Raw genomic sequence first — 21492 nt, forward strand, 5'->3', positions numbered from 1 at the left:
TGTGTATAAACTGCAAGGGAGACTATATCGAAGGGTACTGCACAAATTATTTCAATGTTAAACGCATTTTTTTAATGGACTCAGTCTCGGAACTTTACGGACAAATGTAGTATATAGCAACCGAACACCGCTCATATCAAGCGCCTTCGTAAAACGTCAGCTACAGTCCGCACTCCACATGTCATAAAAACAAACCTTCGAGTGTATCGTTAGGGCATCCGCTGAAAGGGTTGCGAGGAATAAAAAAAACTTGACAGGTGGCAGACGGAGGCCATTTGGAGAGATGAGATAAGATTATTGGTTAATGATGAATGACAGTGCTGAAGATCAATGGGAGAGAATTTCGCCCCAAATTGGAGGAACGGGGCTGATGATGGTGACGATGGCCCGTTATTATACTCCGTTCCACACATCAGATGGAACGCTGTCAAAGCTAGCGCTGTTTGCGCTGCCTGCATCCGCGACCAAAAATCAGAGCGCTCCTGGAGGTGAGCGAAACATAATAAATGCTTTGCCTGCAGGCTTACTGCATGACACATTTGTCATGAGCTCGATTAAATGCACTCTTATTGCTGACGACACGCTGTCGCTTTCTCGTGCCATAGACCATTCGGCCACAGAACAAGTGCGGTGTAACACGCCTCCCTTTATTTTTCTGTGCGGACTACTTCCATACGTTTCACAGAGTTGTACCTGATGTATGAAACGGAGCATAGGCACAGTTTAATGGCTTTGCCCTCGGACAAAACTCAAAAACGAAGCGTCAAATCACCTTCAAAGGAGGCTCTCCAGCCAATGGTGTCGACCGACCCTCATGACATCCTGGTTAAATCTTCTTGGACCCGGTAGCGTGAAATAGCAAGGGGTAGCGGCAAGTGTGAAGGCGTTTAACCACTGCTTAATCAGATTAACCATGGCGTCATGAAAATCGGCCGAGGCCATTGGCTGCGGGGGCACCTGCCGCTTCGAATTGCATCCGACTATAGCAAACGCCTGTTTTTGAGTCCATGTATGGGTGTGTGTGTGTGCATGCGTGCATGTGTCTAATGATTTTTTTTTGTAGTTAACGTTTTGCTCTCGTCCAAAGCGTTCCCTATTTATTATTCTAAGGCAGTCTAAACTGCTAGATGCGTTCGATGGAAACACGTTATAAGAAATATTTTGTTGCACATAAGAAGCATTGACAATTAGCTTCAATATTTCCATAAGGGTACCTTACAATTTTTCAATATTCAAAATTTTTGTCCCAGAATGTTGGCCATGCAAGCTGCGAAAAATGTGAAATCTAATGCTATCGCATTCCACTTTTAAGATGATTTAAGCGTCCCCATAGTTTTTTTTTTTAAAACTTACCTGATCGGCGTGAGTGTTTTTGCATTGACATGTTTACAGGCAAAGTATATGATCGCAATCCTCATCATCATCATCATCAGCCTGACTACGCCCACTGCAGGGCAAAGGCCTCTCCCAAGTCTCTCCAATTAACCCTGTCCTTTACCAACTGCGCCAACCGTATGCCCGCAAACTTCTTAATCTCATCCACCCACCTAACTTTCTGCCACCCCCTGCTACGCTTGCCTTCTCTTGAAATCTACTCCGTTACCCTTAAGGACCAGCGGTCATCTTGCCTTCGCATTACATGCCCTGCCAAAGCCCATTTCTTTATCTTGATTTCGACTAGGATGTCATTAACCCGCGTTTCTTCCCTCACCCACACTGCCCGCTTCCGGTATCGCAGTGATATCAGGTATTTTCATTGGAAATGGACGACATAAATTTATATGAATGTTTGACGTATATTTACACCGTTTTATTTTTTTTTTTAATCACCGACAGGCGTTGTACACAGGTGCTGTGCGCAGGAACACTCACGTATATTGGCTTCTGAAATAATTTCGCACACATGCACAACTCCAACGGGGTCTGTTGGTAACTCACGATTGTCTTACAACGGCGACGTGTATTTGAATTGCTGTCTGTGACCACTGGTAGCGCGACTGCTCTCTCGTTCGTCACACACGGCTATTTAAAGCGCTGTTTCTTCGCTCTCTGACTGTGTACTTTGGAAAAAACATCGCGCGCAAGGTCACTTTGTCGTTTCAAGCCGCGCACAATGGTTCGTAACTGCCAAATATGCGTATATGGAAGCAAGGTTCGTTGACGTTTGTTGCAGTTCAACCTCACACCGCCGTAGAGCTAACCCCTCCATCCCCCCCCCCCCCCCCCTAAGAAGAAAACACCGCACTTTCCCTTGAGTATTCATTTGCAATATACCTTGTGGCTATATATACACATAGTATGCGTTCAGGTTCAGCGTCACTCACGTGACGCTCAGTGCTCGCTCCAGGCGCAGCACACGTTTCCAGCGTTGACCTGCACGAGACCTCCACGGCCTTTCCTGCAGTTTACGAGCAATTTGAGGCGTTTGAGCATGTACGGGTCACACTGTGTTCGCTTTGCTCGGCCCGTTTCTCCTCCCTCGAACATGTTTGCGCTCACTGGAGTTGCTTTCTGTCTCTTTATTTAGCTCTTTTTTTTTCGAGTGGCGCACGTGTGTTCTCCACTGGGATGTTTTCTAGACCACTCGCGCACCTGTCCACTTACAACAAGAACCTGTGGTGCCGTTCTCCGCGGCTCCCCTCCGCTCGTTTGTCTCACGGACGTTTTGTATCCGAGCTGCTCGCACCGAGTGTTTATGATTGTTCTGCGCACGTGATGGCGATCCTGTTCTGTGTACGCGCTATGCACGCTCTTGTTTGCGTGCGCGCCTTTTGTGCGCCCCCGCCTCTAAAGAGGTCTCCCGTGTGCGCGTGCGTGATGGTGCACGGTGCTGATGGCAGCACAGCACGATCATGTGTAGATTTGCGGCTTGTGGTATTTGTGTTTCCTTCGTTATGTTTATTTTTAACACGACGTATAACTCCGCGCTTATGCTACTGCATTTGTCGCAGTGCGTCTTCTGCAGACGCTCGGCCTGATTTGCTATATAGACACCATTAGGACGCACTCTTTTTCGTTTAAAGAGGGCGATAAGTTACTGAATTCCTCCAGAGGACATTTGTTTCTATAGACTAACTGCTTTGCCTCACCCGTTAGCCCGTACAAGAGCAACCGTTACTCAGCTATAAGTTATACCTGCAAATAGAGATCGGCTAAAGTTAGGAGTACTATCAGTCTCATTTTACGCAGATTTGTCTATGTATTGTAGGCGGCCAAGCTTTCGCATCCTCTATAGCAGTTATAGCAAGGTCTTGCTTATGAGTGGTTCGTCAGTGATCTCAGCCTATAGCAGCGCCGCCACCACCACCACCACCACCATCATCATCATCTGGGTTGCGCCTGCGTGCAAAACAAAGGCCTCTCTCAATGATCTGCAGTTAGCCCAGCCCTTCACCATATTGGACCACGTTAGCCCAGCTATATATCACAAGTTTCACCTCAGAACCTTCATCTTTGCCGCCCCCGGCTTCGTATTATTTCTTTTGCATCGGAGTATCCATCACGTATGATATAAAATACACGTTAAAACTGCTCATTGCATTCGGAACGACCAGAGAATTCAATCGGTGCAACCACCTTTCCATTTCTGGCGTTCAGCGATTGCTCCGTCAGCACCAGCGCGCGGTATCCATTATAAGCTGACACGGATCGGGGTGCCCAATGCAAATGATTTGACCTCACAGCCAAAAACGTGGCAACGCTGACGGCGGTGGGCACACAGTAAGAGCGCATGCCGATTCCAGAAGTAATCACAAACCATTTCATGTTTGCAATTTCTTCCGACTGCGGTGGGTTGACGTAAACTTGTTTTATGCCCGCGCTACGCAAAGCTTCATAGGTTGCGCTTGTTCTCAAGACCGGCTATATTTCCTGAAAAGAATTTTTGTTTACTCAAAAAAAAAAAGTCCTTTCAAGTTCACTTTTTTGTGTGCGGTTTCACCAATTAAAATTCGCGAGAACATTGAAAGTGAGAGAGAGGCAGCGATGTAGAGGATTATATCCTATGAAAAAAGCCACAGGTATCATAGTAAGCCATTGCCTGTAAACCTGCGTTTGCACGCAAGAGGCATGCCGCTGGTGACAAAACGTGCACGGCTAAAGCTGCCAAACGACGGCAGGGTAATGGATCTAAAGGAGCCGTATTCTGTGGCTTGGTGCATACTGCAGAGCTAGCTATACAATCGAACCTCGTTAAAACAAAACGGTTTATAACGAAATAATGGGCATAACAAAGCAATGGCGGTCCCCCTGGGAAGCTCGTTCACCACAGGCTATAACTATAAGCGGCTTTAAAAAATCGCCGGACTGCCTCACCTTCATTATAACGAGGTTCATCTATAAACGAGACCAATGAGAAGCGCCTGATCCGGCCACGTTCGAATCATCGGTGTCGCCACCTCTTGGCTCCTATCGAAATTATGACATAGCGGCGTAATACAACTATAATGTAATTGCATCTAACTGCCTCGGCGGCAATGATCTCGTGTGGCTTCGGCAATGTTCGCGCGTTTTGCCGTAAACACCTTGTTGCGTGGGTTCTCCAGCTATAGTGGGCCGTGCTTGAAAACTCCCGTAGTCATCATGCTGGTCAAGAGAGAGAGAGAGAGAATGATGAACGGAAATGCAGGGAGGTTAACTATGAGACGCCCTGTATGCTACCCTACACGTGGGAAGGGTGACAATTAAAGGGAGAGATAGAAAGGGGAGAGGAAGGTAGATGACTTTTTCGCGTGACCGCAGTCGGTAACTATAACAGGGTACACTGGGCACACTCTGTAAATTCATGGCCTTGAACTCAGTCCTGAGTCTGTTATGCAAGATTGTTATGCAAATGGGCAACTTTGTGGAAGCTCCTGAGAATGTACATCTGCATGCTTAGTGCACGTAAAGCATGGGTTGCGCGTCCTCGTCGGATGAGGGAGTGCGTGGTACAGATGTAGCTGTCACCTATTTGTCTCAGAGGTGAGCGAGGAGCCTGATGGTTGCTTTTTTTTTTTTACCCCAGCGGCACGTCCACGCCGGAAATCCCCACGGATATCCGCGCCGCGGTGTCCTCGCCTATGCGCGCCAGTGTTTGTCCGCACCCTTACCCCGATGCGTGATCGCCTCTTCCGGGTCATTTCAGTGGATCCGCGTGGCCGTCGTGTACGCGGCGGGGCGTTAGGGGAGTGCGGTTACCTTGGGGCCACCCGGTACACCTGGCGCGTGTGCGGTCTCTTCGAGAGCGTGACCGAATCACTTACATATCTCTGCGAGGCCTCTGCTGCTCGTGAGGGTGTGTTTGCACACCACATGCACCGGAACCGTACGTATATATGTATACCCCAGTGCCATCCACCATATTCCTTCTCCCTACCTCCTTTTGCCTGTGAGAGAGCGTAAGGGTAATTTAGAGGGTGGAGTAACAAGGGCGTAATTCAAGACACGCACGACCTTTGTGAGCAGCTTATAGCAAACACACTCAGTGTGCAGGTAGTCATCATATTACGAAGTACATGTTCGAGTGTCAACAAAGAACACAATGTGGCACTGTGTACTACGTGCTCCACACATACACACATGTTTATATGTGTATAGACATGCACAGATGCTTGTTGTGTGCGTGCGTGTGTGCGTGCGTGCGTGCGCGCATGTCAAGAGTGCTTTCTATTGCCTTCCTTCAAGCACAAAGCACTCGCGGCTCTGATCTGTACAGCTGTGTTTTACGCGGTAGCCTCAGAGGCCAATTACCCCTTCGCCATGTTCCCGCGTACGCCCAAGCGGCCACCATGTTTCTTTCGTTGTAACATTTGCGTCAGCTTCTCCGTGACCGCCTTAGCTGAGCTTCCGAAATTTATTCAGCTTTATTATACTCACTTTAGTGTTAGGAGAGTTGTGCACGAATGTTTGGGACACATAACAGAAAAAATTTTTGCAGGCTCGAATCTTTGATAAACGGAGTAATACTTTAGGAAGATAAGAAATGCTGAGGAAGCAGTGTATCAACTTTCTCGCTTGTACATTGTGCCTTCTGATATTCATGCATGGTAAGAAGCCATCTTCCTTTCGCAACAGCAAATTGCTAGTGTACTTTGTTTTATTTGTTCAGTATATACCTAACGCACAATTTTAGGCACAAATCGGTCTTCGATCACAGGGCAAAATGTAGATGTTCTCGATAACTTACGAGAACCATATGAAGTTCATCTGCATAAAATACTCTGTAAATACATAAAAGAAAGCGCCAATATACAACAGCCAACGTACGAACACAAATGACTTCAAAGTGATACAAGATAACACAAAAGTGTCAAGTATATTATACAGTGTGATGGTAGTATAAAACAGATATATAGCTTTTGCAAAAGGCGGTCACGGCCTTGTGACAAAAGGCCACTTCAGGAGCAATTTTAAAGAGGGCAAGTTATCACATTGTTGCGAAATCGCAGATATTTTCGCATTTGGTTTTATAGTATGCTTTGGCAAGTGACATTTTCACAAAATGTTATCCATAGAGTTGTATTGCTTATTCCCAGGCAAGGATAAATGAAAGAATGTTGATTGCTCCTGTATAATTTCACGTTGAATATGTATTGCAAGTTTTCTTTGATACGTCTGGTCAAGTTTAGGCTAACTATATATAAGAAACGCGAGGACCGTGGTGTCCAGGTCCTCTAGGCTTCCAATACAACGCATGGCCTGTTTTCGGACAGCCATGTGTAACCGCCTATGTTTGACTTCATAAAGCACCCAATATCAGCATAAACGGCAATGAATGTTTGAACGAGCAAGGGGACAATATATAACTGAAGCCTGAGCCGCACTGAAATCATACACTTGGTATTATGAAACATACCACTGGATTTACAAATATTCGCGTTTACCTTGTTGCATGGCGTATCCGGTTCGTAGCAAGATTAACGGCATTAAAAGGCATCGGGCAAGAGTGGCACCTTCTGTGGCGGTTGAGGCTTATTATTATAACGGTGCCCCAAGGTTCAGTGATGATGAGGATGAATTTTTATGGCGCAAGGGCACTTGTGGCCAAGGATGGTGATGTCCTCAGGCTTAATGGCACATGCCCACGGCGGGGGATTGGCCGGGGTGCATTGCGGATACAAACGCGCTCATGAATAAGGAGTCTAGTATTTGGATAAATTTGTGTCTCTGACTAGAATTTGTACAAAAAATGAAGAATAAATAAAACACAAAAGAAAAGCGGCCAGGGCACAATGTTTTTTTCTTCTACTCAAGGTGGGGCCAAGGACCGATTTTCCTAGCATTGCACCCTAAATAAGCCGAGCACCAGACCAGGGGAAAGCTTGTACCCGTTGTATCACCGGTGGGTACCCGGCGGCACTGGGGATCGAACCCCGTACCTCCCGCATGCGAGGCGGATGCTCAGACGACTAGACCACCACTGCTATGTGGATGTACTTTAATAACCTCTATTTCTTTCTCTTTGTTGTTGATGTTTGAAAAGTCACCTGAGCAGTCTCCCGGCCCCCGCACAGCAAGTTGTGCAGTATAAATTTTCAAACTTCCGCTACGGGTATTATTAAATTTGGAAACAATAATGTACCTTGAATACATTGTCCATTGAAGTGTAAATTTAAAACCTTCGTGTGATTTCTCAGAACAGTAAAGAAATATCTTTGGGGAAGTGAGCGCAACAATAGATCTTCCGTATATAGTAGAGTTATTTTTTTTTATTGATAAGAAAGACGTACTCACTCAACACAGCACAGCCGAGAGGAAAACACACAAGCGCCTATCTCTTGAAAGCAACATGCAAGCCCATCCGTGTGGAACACGCATTTTGAAACATCTAATCTAAAGGCGCAATCTACGCGCACAAAGGCCTCTTAGATGCAGCTTCGTCCGCACACGTGGCGAACGAATCACGAGGCACGTTTCCTTTATCGGGTTGCCTGGGATGTTCACCTGTACCATGGTTGGGCGCTGCTTGAGACAATTCCGCCAATTGGATGATGTATTAATGGCCTCTGGCGGTAGCGCGCAGTGATTACTTCAAAGTCTGCCTGCGTTCAGCGCAAGGATTCCTTTCAAGCGGCGCCTGCTCTTTCATATTTGGATGCCTCCAGATTATCAGCTTGGATAACGCGAGCAACGATCCATGTCCTAGATGTGAGGCTTGCATCGTTTTCCTGATAAGCATGTCTACAGTGTATTAGCGCGCAACGCAAAGTGTACATAGTTGTGCGTGCCAAATACTGCTGTCGTTTTCTATTCTCTCCGGGTGACTCACTCCTTTCCTTCCTACAACTTGTCAATACACTAATCGCGACTCGAATTTGTCTGATATACATATATATATATATATATATATATATATCGCGGCGATCGAATCCTGAAGAGGCCTGTGTACTGCGTGCGCGATGTCAGTGCACGCTAAAGAAACCCAGCTGGTCGAAATTTCCATAGACCTTCACTACGGCGTCCTTCATAGCCCGAGTCTCGCTTTTTGGGACGTTAATTCCCCCCCCCCCCCTCCGTGTGTGTGTGTGCGTGCGTGCGTGTGTACCCCATACAAAAATGTCCTATGGCCGGCTATAGGATTTTGGCCCAAATAGCTATAAACCTTCCCTATGTCCGTCTATAGCTGTATATAGAGGCTGATATATTTTTCTATAGAGAGCTTAAGACAGTTGTATGGTTCAAAAGCTATAGCTGTAGTGGCATAGATTTTTCAATAGCTGGCAATTAGCACCTCTGTGGGTGCTTATAGACGTTCATAAAGTGCCATAGACAGACAGAGTTTTCCACAGACGCCCATAGGACGTTTTTGTCAAGAGGGGTGTGTGTGTGCGTGCGTGCGTGCGTGCGTGCGTGTGTGTGTGTGTGTGTGTGTGTGTGTGTGTGTGTGTGTGTGTGTGTGTGTGTGTGTGTGTGTGTGTGTGTGTGTGTGTGTGTGTGTGTGTGTGTGTGTGTGTGTGTGTGTGTGTGTGAGAGAGAGAGAGAGAGAGAGTGAGTGAGTGAGTGAGTGAGTGAGTGAGTGAGTGAGTGAGTGATCGAAGGGCATGTCACAACACAAGTATGAAAGCCAACCATCACTGAAACCGAGGACAGCATCAGAGGCTGTTTCTTTTTTTTATTTGTTACATTCATCAAGAAAATAGTACATTTAACCACTTCGAGCTGCGTATGACTCCGTCATCTTCAGCCCGCGATTATCTCCAACATTCCCAAGAAGAACCTCGTGCATAGACCAGGTTGACCGAGGAAGGCGGCCGGGTGGCGGCGGCACCGCTGCCCTCTTTGATGCAACAGGACGACTCCTAGCGGGAGCTCTCGCCGATAAGCCTCGAACCGGAGCACGGCAGGAGGCAAGTCGTTTGTCCGCGCATGCGTCCACGCACGCGGCATTCGCCGCGGCGGCGCACGTCGTCTGCTGTTCGTCGATCGTTTATCCGCATGCAAACAGCCTTGTATACACAAGCGCGTCGTTCAAACGTTTATAGACAGAGAGATAAGGAGAGATGCAGCCGGGTTTTGCCTCTGCATGTGCGGTGATCGCGCGCGCCCCCTAGCCGTGCGTGCGAGTCCCTCCAGCTTTCGCCCGGTCGCCGCCGGCAGGGCGCGCCTCAAGCAGCGGGCGCCGCAACTGGACGGGCGCCGCGCCGGGCGCGATAAAAGCCACCGCCATCTATCAAGCCACCGGGAGGCTAATGAAGCATCCCGCCGAGTTGCCTACTGGAGCGCGCGGAGATACGGTGCGTTTATATACTGCTTCCAGGCGAGGCCGGCCGGGAAGAAGAAGGCCTGCGGTGCTCGCACGCGTGCTGTTGAAAGACGAGAAGACCTTTGCCGCCCTTTCTTTATCGCGTTTGTTTCTTCTTCCACTCCTGGAACGGCGACGGAGTGTCGAGGCCTTTTTCTGCGCTAATACGAGCCCCGCCAGCTGCAAGGTTACGCTGGATCGACAGCGGTTTTCGCGAATGATGAACCCGTGGGGCGCCGTGGTGCGCCTGTATAACAAACTCTCAAGTCGCAAGTTATCCCTTGTACGGCCGGGGACGTGGACTGATGAAACGCCTATTAAAAACTGCCGCCTGTTAAAAACCGTTCCCCTTCAATATGAGCCGTTTATGCACAAGGAAAGACGTGTCACACGGCGTCCGCGCAGCCTGCTTAAGGCTTGCAAATACTCCGTACTTGTTAATCAAGGTCATTATATTTATAATCGACATAAAGCACGCAGAAAGACACGGACGTTTGAAGACGACAGACAAGTTTTCTTCAAACGTCCGTGTCTTTCTGCGCGATTTATGTCGAGCATGAGTTGCCAACTAGCCCGGACCCGTACCTTTAAATGCGACTGACGACAACTTCATGCAGTCATTGTTGTGCAGAGGAAAAACTGATTATTCGGCTCAATCTTGGTGTTTTGATGTTTGTCTTCCATAAAGAGACACAGTTATCAGCGAGAAAATTGGATTTAAGCATCCTTCCTCCAGTTGATTCAAATTTGTGACGCCTATATCCAAAAGGACGGGTTGCCACCGTTCAAGTGAATGGGGCTGTAGCGTAGGCATAGCGTCAGGGATTAGCAAAGGAAAAAATCGGTCTCGACGCAAGCATTTTACTTGCCAAATCGGCTGGGGATGGTGACACAGGTATTTCTTTTTTTTTTTCCTTATAAAGCTCGGTTTCTAGTGAGAGCGGTATCTTTGTCATTGGAACGCGGTATCCTATCCGTACCTTTCATTGCATTCCTCAGCACTGCAGCGCTGGTGCTCTTTTCGAGGGGCGCCATTCGGTGTTCTTTGTCCACATCACTTGTATAATGCCTCGGCGTTGGGTTACGCCACTACTGAAAACTCTGGCGTGCAAATGACTCGCCGTTGGAAAAGCTGGCCGTGCGGACTCACTTGTTGGAGTGGGAGGAGAAGGTGGAGGTAAACTTTATTGAAGAAGTGGTCTTAGGCGCGGGTTGGGGTGGTGTTCCCCTCCCCGCGTTGGGTTCCGCTTTTAGGCCGGACGCCAAGTGGCCGACCGAAGATGTCGTTCGGCGACCTCTTCGGCCCGCTCCGTGACTCGGAGTTGAACCTCCAGGCCACGTCCGAGCTGAGAAACGCGGCCTCCCACTGCGATTGAGTGGAGAGGTGTAGACTCTCCGATGGCTTGTCTTGATAACATGAGTATAGGATGTGCGGTGTGTCTGCCTTTTGGTGCCCACAGAGAGAACAGACAGTGCTGAACTGCTCTGAGAACCACTTGGAGTACATGTACGGAGTAAAGAAAGTCTCCATTTGTAGCTGCCGCAAGCTGACTTGCGATTTACTTAGAGATATATGAGGTTCTGGGAATATTTGTCTTTCTTTCTTGAAGTGGGTTGTAATTTCTGCTCGATTTGAAGCTGGTGGGCTTAGGGTGAGCGGTCTCGCGATGGTGGCCGTACAGACACCTCTTTCACATATTCGCTTCGGGGACGACGAAAAACCTGGGAGTTCTTTTTCTTAGCATTAACCTAAAGTATAAGGACCTCTTCCGCGGAGAGACGTTTATCCTTTGTGCTAGAGCCATGCCGAAGAAGCCCGAACACAACCATTTTTTAATGCGCTTCAAGCTATTGATGTCATCTGTATTGATGTCATCGCGCGCACTGTGTCTTAACCTTCGCACCTTGGACAATGGAGCTCCAGGCATGGAACTTGTCGAACAGAAAGCAGGATTGCGGATGTAGCATTCACATGTACTCATGGATACATGTACTGACCTGTTCACGTACGCCTGCCGTGTTCACATAGTTCTGCTTCGTCCCGGAATCTCGGGTTCGACTAAAGAAGAAGAATTGGTTTTCTGGGGAAAGGAAATGGCGCAGTATCTGTCTCATATATCGTTGGACACCTGAACCGCGCCGTAAGGGAAGGGATAAGGGAGGGAATGAAAGACGAAAGGAAGAAAGGGGTACCGTAGTTGAGGGCTCCGGAATAATTTGGATCACCTGGGGATCTTTAACGTGCACTGACATCGCACAGCACACGGGCGCCTTAGCGTTTTTCCTCCATAAAAACGCAGCCGCCGCGGTCGGGTTCGAACCCGGGAACTCCGGATCAATAGTCGGGCGCCCTAACCACTGAGCCACCGCGTCGGTAATATAATTATAATTGGTCTTTTGGGGAAAGGAAATGGCGCAGTATCTGTCTCATATATCGTTGGACACCTGAACCGCGCCGTAAGGGAAGGGATGAGGGAGGGAGTGAAAGAAAGAGAAATAGGTGCCGTAGTGGAGGGCTCCGGTATAATTTCGACCACCTGGAGATCTTTACCGTGCACTGACATCGCACAGCACACGGGCGCCTTAGCGTTTTTCCTCCATAAAAACGCAGCCGCCGCGGTCGGGTTCGAACCCGGGAACTCCGGATCAGTAGTCAAGCGCCCTAACCACTGAGCCACCGCGACGGGTACGACGACTAAATGTCCTGAAATGCTTTCTGGGGAGAAGAGCCCTTTGTTAGGCCCTCAGCAAAGCTATCTGCCTGTTCCTACTTCGCTCTCAGCGTGCTTGGAAGCAGATTTTCTTGGTTAATATTAAACAGGTAATCATAGTTCCTATGACCGTATAGATGGATGACTGGATGTATGTCCAGATACGACAGGGATACGCCGAAGCAATCGTCCAACGTCCCTTTCGGCGAACGCCCGTCTCTCCAGCGCAATCTCATTCAGGCTGCGTCCCGCCTGCAGATGCCGCATGACGGCAGGCGCGAGACGCCATCAACTCTGCGTCTCCTCAGTGGCTTGCAGCCGGCCGCGGCGGCAGCCATCCCAGCGCGCCGAATCCCTGCCTCGTATACAGCTATAAAGATCGTAATCTCGCCGCGGCCGCGCGGTAAAGAGCAGCAGCCGGCGGCAAACGCATGCATGCCGCCTCCGGGATTCTCGTATTAAGCCAGGAAATATTCCCCTCACAAGAAGACCTGGCAAGCGCGTGTGGCCGTGCCGGTGTATTACGCAGGGGACGCGGGGACATACATTACGCCCGGTCCGATCCGTGCCGGCAGTCCCTTCATTACCGCAGGTGGAAGAGAAGGGTTGGTTCCTGGATTGCGCAAGGCCGGCTATATCGTGGTATAAACGGAGAGCGATTCGGTCTCGCGGCCAGATGAGAAAGCGGGGAAGGGATCCGATACTCATTATGCTTTAGGCCGTCTCTGCGCCGCGTACATACGTACGAGCTGCTTTGCTCCTTTTTAGCTGGATCGTGTCGAGATTTAGACCTCTATAACTGTGATGTATCGACACCTATTACTTGGAACGAGCCGGGTGACGATGCTTATCACTTTGCGCGTGTGTTTGTCTTGAGGGTGGTCCTCCTCCTAAGCATGAAAACCGGTTTGATTACGCCATTAAGCCTGCTGTGTATAATCGGCATGTCGCAAGTCTGCATACAAGAAATGTGTGTACAGTCGAGTGTGAATTATGCGATGTAAACAACGTTCACCATGAGCTGAAGTTGTGAAATACGTACGTACCACCAACTGGACGAATACCAGGATGCGGGTAGAGCCGGAGCGTCGGATTTCGAACTCTGTCCCGTCGTCAGCAAAATCGATTTATCGATTGATTGATCTTCTACTGCAAAGCCATCGCTGTTCGCTTCGACTATCTGGGGCTATTTAATGTGCGCCGAAATATCGGTACACGGATTATTCTGCTTTTAGCCTCCATCAAAGTGCAGCCGTCGACCCCGGGATCGAGCCCACGATCTTGGCCTCACTTAGGACAAGTCATTGAGTCACCCCTCCGGGTCAGTCGCTAAAGTTTATAACCGGTTCTATAGCGTGAACAAGCAAATCGCCGAGCTCTCCTCGCGTTACCGCACGGGAGCGAAATCTGCACACCACCAAGACTTCTCAAACGCAATGACAGACTTCTCGAGCTCTCGCTCGACACTCGCTCCGGTCGTCTCAGTCGGCTTATACAGAGCTGGATCAACCGCGCGCCGACGACGCCAGCCTTCTCCGACAACCAGTGCGTGTATATTACGCGCCAAAAGGATTCCTGCGAACTACGCACCATGCAACTCCCCGCTCCAACTACGCCGAGGCGAAACAAGAACGGCTCTCGTTCTAGGCCGTTTTCTGTTTCCCGGCTGCAGCCTGTATATACTGCAGCAATCAAGACGCCGAAGCAGGAGCCGTTTCCCGTGGGCTCCCACGAGGCCCCCCGCTAGTTCTTCCCGACTCGGAAGAGAGGAGCATCATCAAGCCAACGTCGCTGGAGGATGCGGCGTGCCTGCCCGCATGGATGTGGCAGCGGCAGCGGGCGACGCGGTCCTAGACTCACCGGCGCCGGCCAAGATCGCGGGCTCTGGCCCGCGCACAAGGGCGCGCCTTTGTCGCCCTCTCCTCCAGCGCCGCCCCACCAGCCTCCGGGAGGCAGGCGTGGGCTGCCGCAGCCCGCAACATGTCCTCCCCTCCGCTACACCGCGAAGCCAGCCGTCGTCGCCGGAGACGCGCGGTCGTCGGCGTCTTCGCCGGCGCCGCAGCGGTCTCTCCGCGCCGCCCCCGGCCGCCAGGGGTCGCCCCCTTCCTCGCTCCGGGCCCGTTTTTCTCGCACCTAGTACCACTCTGCGGAGGCGCGCTTGTTCTTGCTCTTCGTGGCAGAATTCACAGAAGAGCCGGCGGCGGCGGCGGCATGCCCGCTGACGCTGCCGCCGCCGACGCCCGAGGCACTGCAGTCGCAAAGCGGCGATGTGCGAGCTATACTTAGCGGAGAGGATGGCGTTGCGAGATGAGCCGGCAGCGTTGTGCTGCGGGCAATGATGTCGCGCTATCGCCATCGCCCCCTCCTCGCCCGTGCTGCAACGGCTCGCGGGAAACTGTCACTCTCCTCCCTCCACACTCTTTGCCCAGCGTGCTCTGCCTGGACCGCCGCACTCTCTCCCCTTCCTTTCGCTGGTGCACCCGCGCGCAGGCTGCGTGACATTGATGCGTCGCTTGCTGGCATGTGATCCCGTCCGCGCCGAAGAAGCGACGTGCTTAATTTTGCGCGGCGGTCGGGGCCCCGCGAGCACCTTGTTCATCGTGCCCTTGCTGGGATCCTTCTTTTAGTTTTTATTTCCTCCGTATCCTCTCCTCCACCGGAGTCGGCATTTAGTGATCCAGCGTCGGCTTGTCTTTCTCGAGATGTGTAATGGTCCCTGCATACACTCGGCGGCTTAGCGAGGGCGCCCCCCCCCCCCCCCCCCCCCGGGCGCCTTATACGCAGTTGTTGCGCAGCCCGGAGCGTGGATTCCTGTGGGATTCGCCGACGAATAAAGAAATGTTCAGACTCGCACGTGGTGCGCGCTTGAGAGTTCGTTTACTCTTCTGCGAGACGATGCTATCAGTGTTCCGGCTGAAAACATTCGAATCATCCCGAGCACTGTGGATGCAGACTTTTTCTGATAAGGCTGAGTTATGCGTCCTTTGAAACGGGGACCGTACTGTCCGCGCCAGTGTGGCTTACGCCTTGCAGCGGTTTAGACACAGCCTTGGCAGGCACGGTGCACGTATCATCGTCACTTGTACCAAATGCATAGCAGTGGCAGCATCTTCTCTTCCAAGGCGGATGTGACCCTCGGATGTGATGAAATGTGAGCACGGAAAACAAATATTTGCATGCGGCCCTGGCTTAGATAGTAGCTGTCAAGGTGACCGCTCCTAGCCGTTCGCACGTAAGGAAGCACGCCTAGCTCCTGCCATAGTGGGAGCGTGCGTGATATGGGTCGCAAGAGTTAACGAAAGAGGGAAAGGGGCGAGGGGAGGGAAGGAGAGAGAGACGATAGGTAGGGAATAACCCCGGCTCATGTCCGTTTGGCTGCCTAAGGTACTAGAGGGATGGACGCAAAAGGGCGAAAAGGTCGGGAGACGACGGGGGAACAATAGAGAAGCTCGCAGGTAAACGTGTCTGAGACTGTGCATATGTTATACCTGCAAAACGCGGTGGGCTATCTCCCACTAATCAAGCGGTAGCGACGATGCTTATCGCATTGAGGTTATGTCGATATCATTGTTCACAATGCTGAATGGTCTTGCTGACATCCATCTTGTAAACCGTATGCATAGCATATGATACGGCTTAAGCGCCAAATGCGTATTATCGCCTCGTTGTTGTTCATTTTGCTGCAGATGCTAGGCAGCCTTGCCCAGGAGGTCATTCACCACAGGTAGCTCTGAAACGCTGCGTTCAACCTGCAGGACTCTATACTAAGCCACGTTTGCTGACAGTGCAAGAGGAGGCAGTTTGACGCTTCACTTTTACGATGATTCTGCAAGAGTCAGCGTACTTTACAGAATTGACACACTTACTGTTCGTTCTGCAGCCGTTAACTCTGTCTTACCTCGAATGCATCATTAATTGTTGGCACTGTACACTCGAGTTCGGAGCTTTTTTTTCTCTTTTTTTTTTCTTTTTTTGCCGGAAGCGTCGACGCTCAAGTCACTTCTCACAGCCGGCCCGTTCCCGCCTGTGTAATGATCCTCAACGGGCGCCAGCGGCCACGTCCTGGTTAAGCCGAGTATACACGGAGGTCTTTTTGCTCACCACGACGCGCCCCCGTGTCGTCTCCTCCGCCCCCCTCTTCCCGAAATGAGATCGTTTTCGCCAGAATAGGCGCCTCAAGTGCGACTCCTCCCCCCTCTCCTTCTACTAAAGAGCGGAGACACTGTCCCTGCAGCCACCTTTGACCCTCCCGTGTGCGAGCGAGCCGCAACCCGGGACCCTCGCCTAAGCCGAAGGAAGCGAGCCAAGAAGGCATCCCCATTGTCGGCGGCGGCGCAGGACGTGGCTGGCGCCAGCGGGTCTGCGCCGGCGACACAGAGCGTCGGCGTCGCAGCGAGCGCGGTCCTTGGTCCCCTCGCCGAGAGTGCGCCGCGGATTGTGCGTGTGCTGCATGGTGCGCCTGGTGTGTGTGGTGCATGTGCGCAAGCCGCAGTGAGCCACCCGGCTTTGAAACGCGGCTATTCCATCCGCTCATGCTGTCGCCGCGATTTCGTGGCCCCCTTATTTCTCGCTCGTGTGCGAGTTCCCGCTGACGATAGATCTCGCGAGAACACGCTTGACGACGAGACTTTGTGGTGTGCGTGAGCGCCCAGTTATGTCTGCATGCGCAGGTCGGTACGCAGTAGGCTGCCGTTAACTATTTCTTTGTTGTTCGCAAGTAAATGAATAGTCAGCTGAGATCACCACAAACAAGGAAGGCTCATACCATGCTTATTGTAAGCGCTAACGAAAGACACATGGAATCCGCCTGATATTAGCAGGGGGTGGTTTGCTGGCGGCGAAAAAGTTCTTACTTTCCCATTTTACAGTAATAACTGATTATGGTAAATAGAGATGTTATGGGCATCGACACAGCTATAGGCTAACGTGAGGCCGATCTTTGACCACTTCCTAACCAATGTAACAGCAAACGCAGCTTCGACGCTTAACCAATGCATCGTATACCGTATAGCCGATATGAAACCAATATAGCAGCCAACGTGAGGCCGATGTTTGACAAATTCCCAGGCAATGTGATAGCAAACGTAGGTCAGACGCTAAACCAATGAAACATCGAACATAGAGCCGACGAGCGACGAATGTCACAGGCAACGTGGGGCTGATGTCTGGCCGATCTCCGACCGGCGTAATTTACTATGTACAGCCGGTGTTCGGCAAATGCCAGGTGATTTCACCATCGTCATATACCTATTGTTTACCCAACATAAAACGGAGATTGCCCATTATTTGCCTATTTTAAAGCCAACATTGGTTTCATGGCTTACAGCCCTTTATCCACATCCTATTTCGTCCCGCGTATTAGCTCATTAAACTTCTTTTTGGGCGAGTTCGTGCATATAAATCTTGTAAAATGCATTAGCGCTGACACAGACCATGAGAAGGACCACACGTATAGAGCTTGTGTGTATGTGTGAGTCGTCTTTCTTGTGGTCTGTGTCTACGCTATAACATTTTACAGGAGCGATATTAATTATAAAAATTGGCCGCTAATCCTGCGTACAGGCCTTATATATATACTGAGGCTATGAGACTGCTGGCTTATAATTTCAATATCATATATAGCCCACACAAGTGTGAGGAAAAGAAGTAGTGAAGTAGAAAAAGAAATACTCTTATTTGCTTACGCATTGCTTTTTATTAATAACTTATCGTATACACATTGTATTGTCGAAAGTATATAATTTATTGAAACACTGTGGACAGTCACGTAGGACAGTGCACCTCAGTGCGTATTTTGCCGCTAGGAATAGCGTCTTCCAGCTAACTCGAAGGAACTTATGCTCACCCTTGAAGCCAGTTTCCTGCACCCGTATTGCCCTATACAGGGTGTTTCACATATGATGTTTACACAATTTTTAAAAATAGGTGTCTTGAGTTAGAAGAACGCTTTTTCCGGCATAGCATTGTGAGCGGTGCAAATCAGAATACAGCTAAGAAGTGCTACCTAGCAGCTAGCAGGCTGGTTAACTAGTATTTAAAAGCTATATATATATATATATATATATATATATATATATATATATATATATATATATATATATATATATATATATATATATATATATATATATATATATATATATATATATATATCAAAAGTGATTTCTGGCAGCTGATTTGGTGAATACAATATAAAATCACCAAAAATTGAAAAACATAACAGTATTTAATTCACGACGTTTCGGCTGGAGGACCAGCCTTTTTCGAGTGTCGAAAAAGCCTGGTCCTCCAGGCGAAACGTCGTGAATTAAATCGTGTTATGTTTTTCAATTTTTGGTGATAATATATATATATATATATATATATATATATATATATATATATATATATATATATATATATATATATATATATATATATATATATATATATATCTTGACAGGCTTTTGCAAAAATGACGTTAAACCATGGATCAATTCCCAAGCAGAGTGAAAACTTCAGCACGCCTTTAAGAATAAGATTTTGTTGAATGGTGATATATTTACTCCAGTGGAAACCGCACCAACATCTGCCGACGAGATCGACCGCAAATAATGTGGCCAATGCCATCTGGCTTCCTCGTGATCGAACCCCTCGGCATCGTCCACCGATCAGAACCGTTCTTCCTCGCTTGACCTCCGAAACTTTCTTCCATGTACGCTGTATTTAAAAGCCTCTTGCATCATTCATGCACGAAAAGCTGCATCATAAGCACATGTATAGAACATGATCAAACTTACTGTGCATGACTTATAGCATCTTCTTTTTTTCCCCAGACATCGTCCTCCACCTGTCCAAGGCACAGGTGTGTTGGTTACCTCCTCGGAGCAATTATCAGAAGTCGATGGAGGAGGAACACGTCTTAAAAGCAAACACGGCCTAAGAAAACCCGAAGTTTTTTTCGGCGCATTGACTCAAACATGTAAAAGACGTCTTGAGATCGTCAACTGTTCTTTCCTATCCCCAGGTGGCGTTCGCGAGCCAACGCACACGCAATCATTTGTCAGCTAGTGCTCCGTTGCGTGTTCAAATACAAGGGCCACTGCAGGCTGCAAGGTACGAGTGGCAATTTGCTTTTTCCCGGCAGGTTAGGCGTGGCGCAATCACCATTCATCAAAGCGAGCAGGTCTAGCTAGCCTGTGAAGACCTCCAGGGCCACACAACGTTTGGAGCAGCTATAGCTGCCCGTGCGTGTTTTTCTATGCGCCTCTTCAGAGAGAATGCGTGCTCACCGAACGGAACAGAGACACAACTGTCGGCCACGGGGAGAGCCATTTGTCGAAGACTGCTTGGCATGTCTCCTCCTCCGTACCGCTGCGCGCGTGCAGCTCAGAACGTGGAACAAATGAATTCCAGGTGATGCGAGTCCAATGGTCCGTCAGTCAGGCAGCCGCTGCACGCGCAGAATAAACATGAGAGGAAGGAAGGCTGTTGTTATTTTCTTGCCTGAAAACAAGGAGCCTTGGCAAATATGGCGTGTCCTTACTTGCTCAATCTTCTCTTGCAAGTGGCAGTGACGTCAGCCTGACTTAGTATTATTGTACCCAGCATACGCTGAGAAAAATTGTTGACAGTCGCCTTTCCTCCTTTAACTGACTCCTATCTTTGGAAATTCAGAGAGGCAGTAAAAAGAATGCAGAACTTCTTTGGACCTCTGGCCACGTTTGGCATCTGAATTCAACGCAACCCCTTTATTCGTACTTTCATACCTTTGCCAATGGCAACTGTTGTATGAGTCACAAGGGTAGAAACTTGGCCGAGTCGGTAACGGTGATCCATGGTAGGTTTGTGTAGCGCAAAACGGGACAAGGGACAAAGACCGACGCACACAACACAGGCGCTAACTTCTGACTGACAGAAACCTAGGCGACCAAGACGAACATGACCCGAGAGGGCAAACAGGTGCATGCGCCCGGAAAAAAAATGATGAACATCAGGTGAATGAGGAACTACGGACATGCACGACTCAACGATAAATTGGCAAGACGCTGCACACAGTCAGAAACAGGGAATATGCACTGTGTCTTGTTTGGCCCCTGCACTTAGTGACCTGTATCTGGCACACCTTGACAGGAGCCTCCAAGAGCTGCTTACCAACCCACATGTGCTCAGAATTTTTCGTTTTGTTGACGATTTCCTTTTTCCCGGTCCGGTTGAGTGCACGCCATCGTGCTTAGAGCAGGTTGCATCCGGTATTTTAGCTAATGTACAAGAGCGTTTTTCAACGCTGCTATTGACCAGCGAAATGCCAACTGACAACGAGATCCGCTTTCTTGATGTCCGTTTTAAATTAATGGACAACCACGTGTGTTGGAGCTATTCACCTCACGCTAACAAACCTCTACTCCCCTACACATTGGCGCATTCTAAACTCGTAAAACGAGGCATTATTAATTTATGCTTGAAAAATGCCCAGGAAAAGTCATGCCCCCACCTCATCAGCCAGAGCTTTCACGGACAACTCGCAAGGTTCCATGAAGCGGGCTACCCAGCTGATATGCGTGTTTCTGTCGCTGAACGCTTACTGAAGAAGAAGCGTCAACTACCGTCTGTGCCTTCAGAAAGAAATAAAGGCGAAATTGCTGTCATTCCTTACAATAATTGCTTGTCCCACACTCTCAAGAAAGTTGGGACGAAAGCGAATGTTCGCGTGGCTTTTCAGCCCCTGAAAAACGAAGAGCGCTATTCAAAAAAACTTTGCCCGCCGATAAACGTCCCCAAAAGCTGCAGTGCACCACTAATCACAGGAAAAAAAAAGAAAACTCGTGAAACTCGTGAAACTCGTGAAGGCATTATGACATGCCACTTTCTTGTGGCAACCGGTATGTTGGTTAATCTGGTCGTTGCTTGAATGAGAAGCCTCGTGAACACAAAAACTACTTGAAAACTTTTACTGGCAGTAATCTGGCTTTGCACTGTAAAGAGTGTGGTTGTGTGCCATTTTTGGATAAGTGCTCGATCGTGGCCAGACACCAGGATCAGTTAACACGTAAAATTATTGAAGCAGCGCGTATCGCTGCT

The sequence above is a fragment of the Amblyomma americanum genome, chromosome 2 (assembly GCF_052857255.1).
Source record: "Amblyomma americanum isolate KBUSLIRL-KWMA chromosome 2, ASM5285725v1, whole genome shotgun sequence".
Taxonomy (NCBI): domain Eukaryota; kingdom Metazoa; phylum Arthropoda; class Arachnida; order Ixodida; family Ixodidae; genus Amblyomma; species Amblyomma americanum.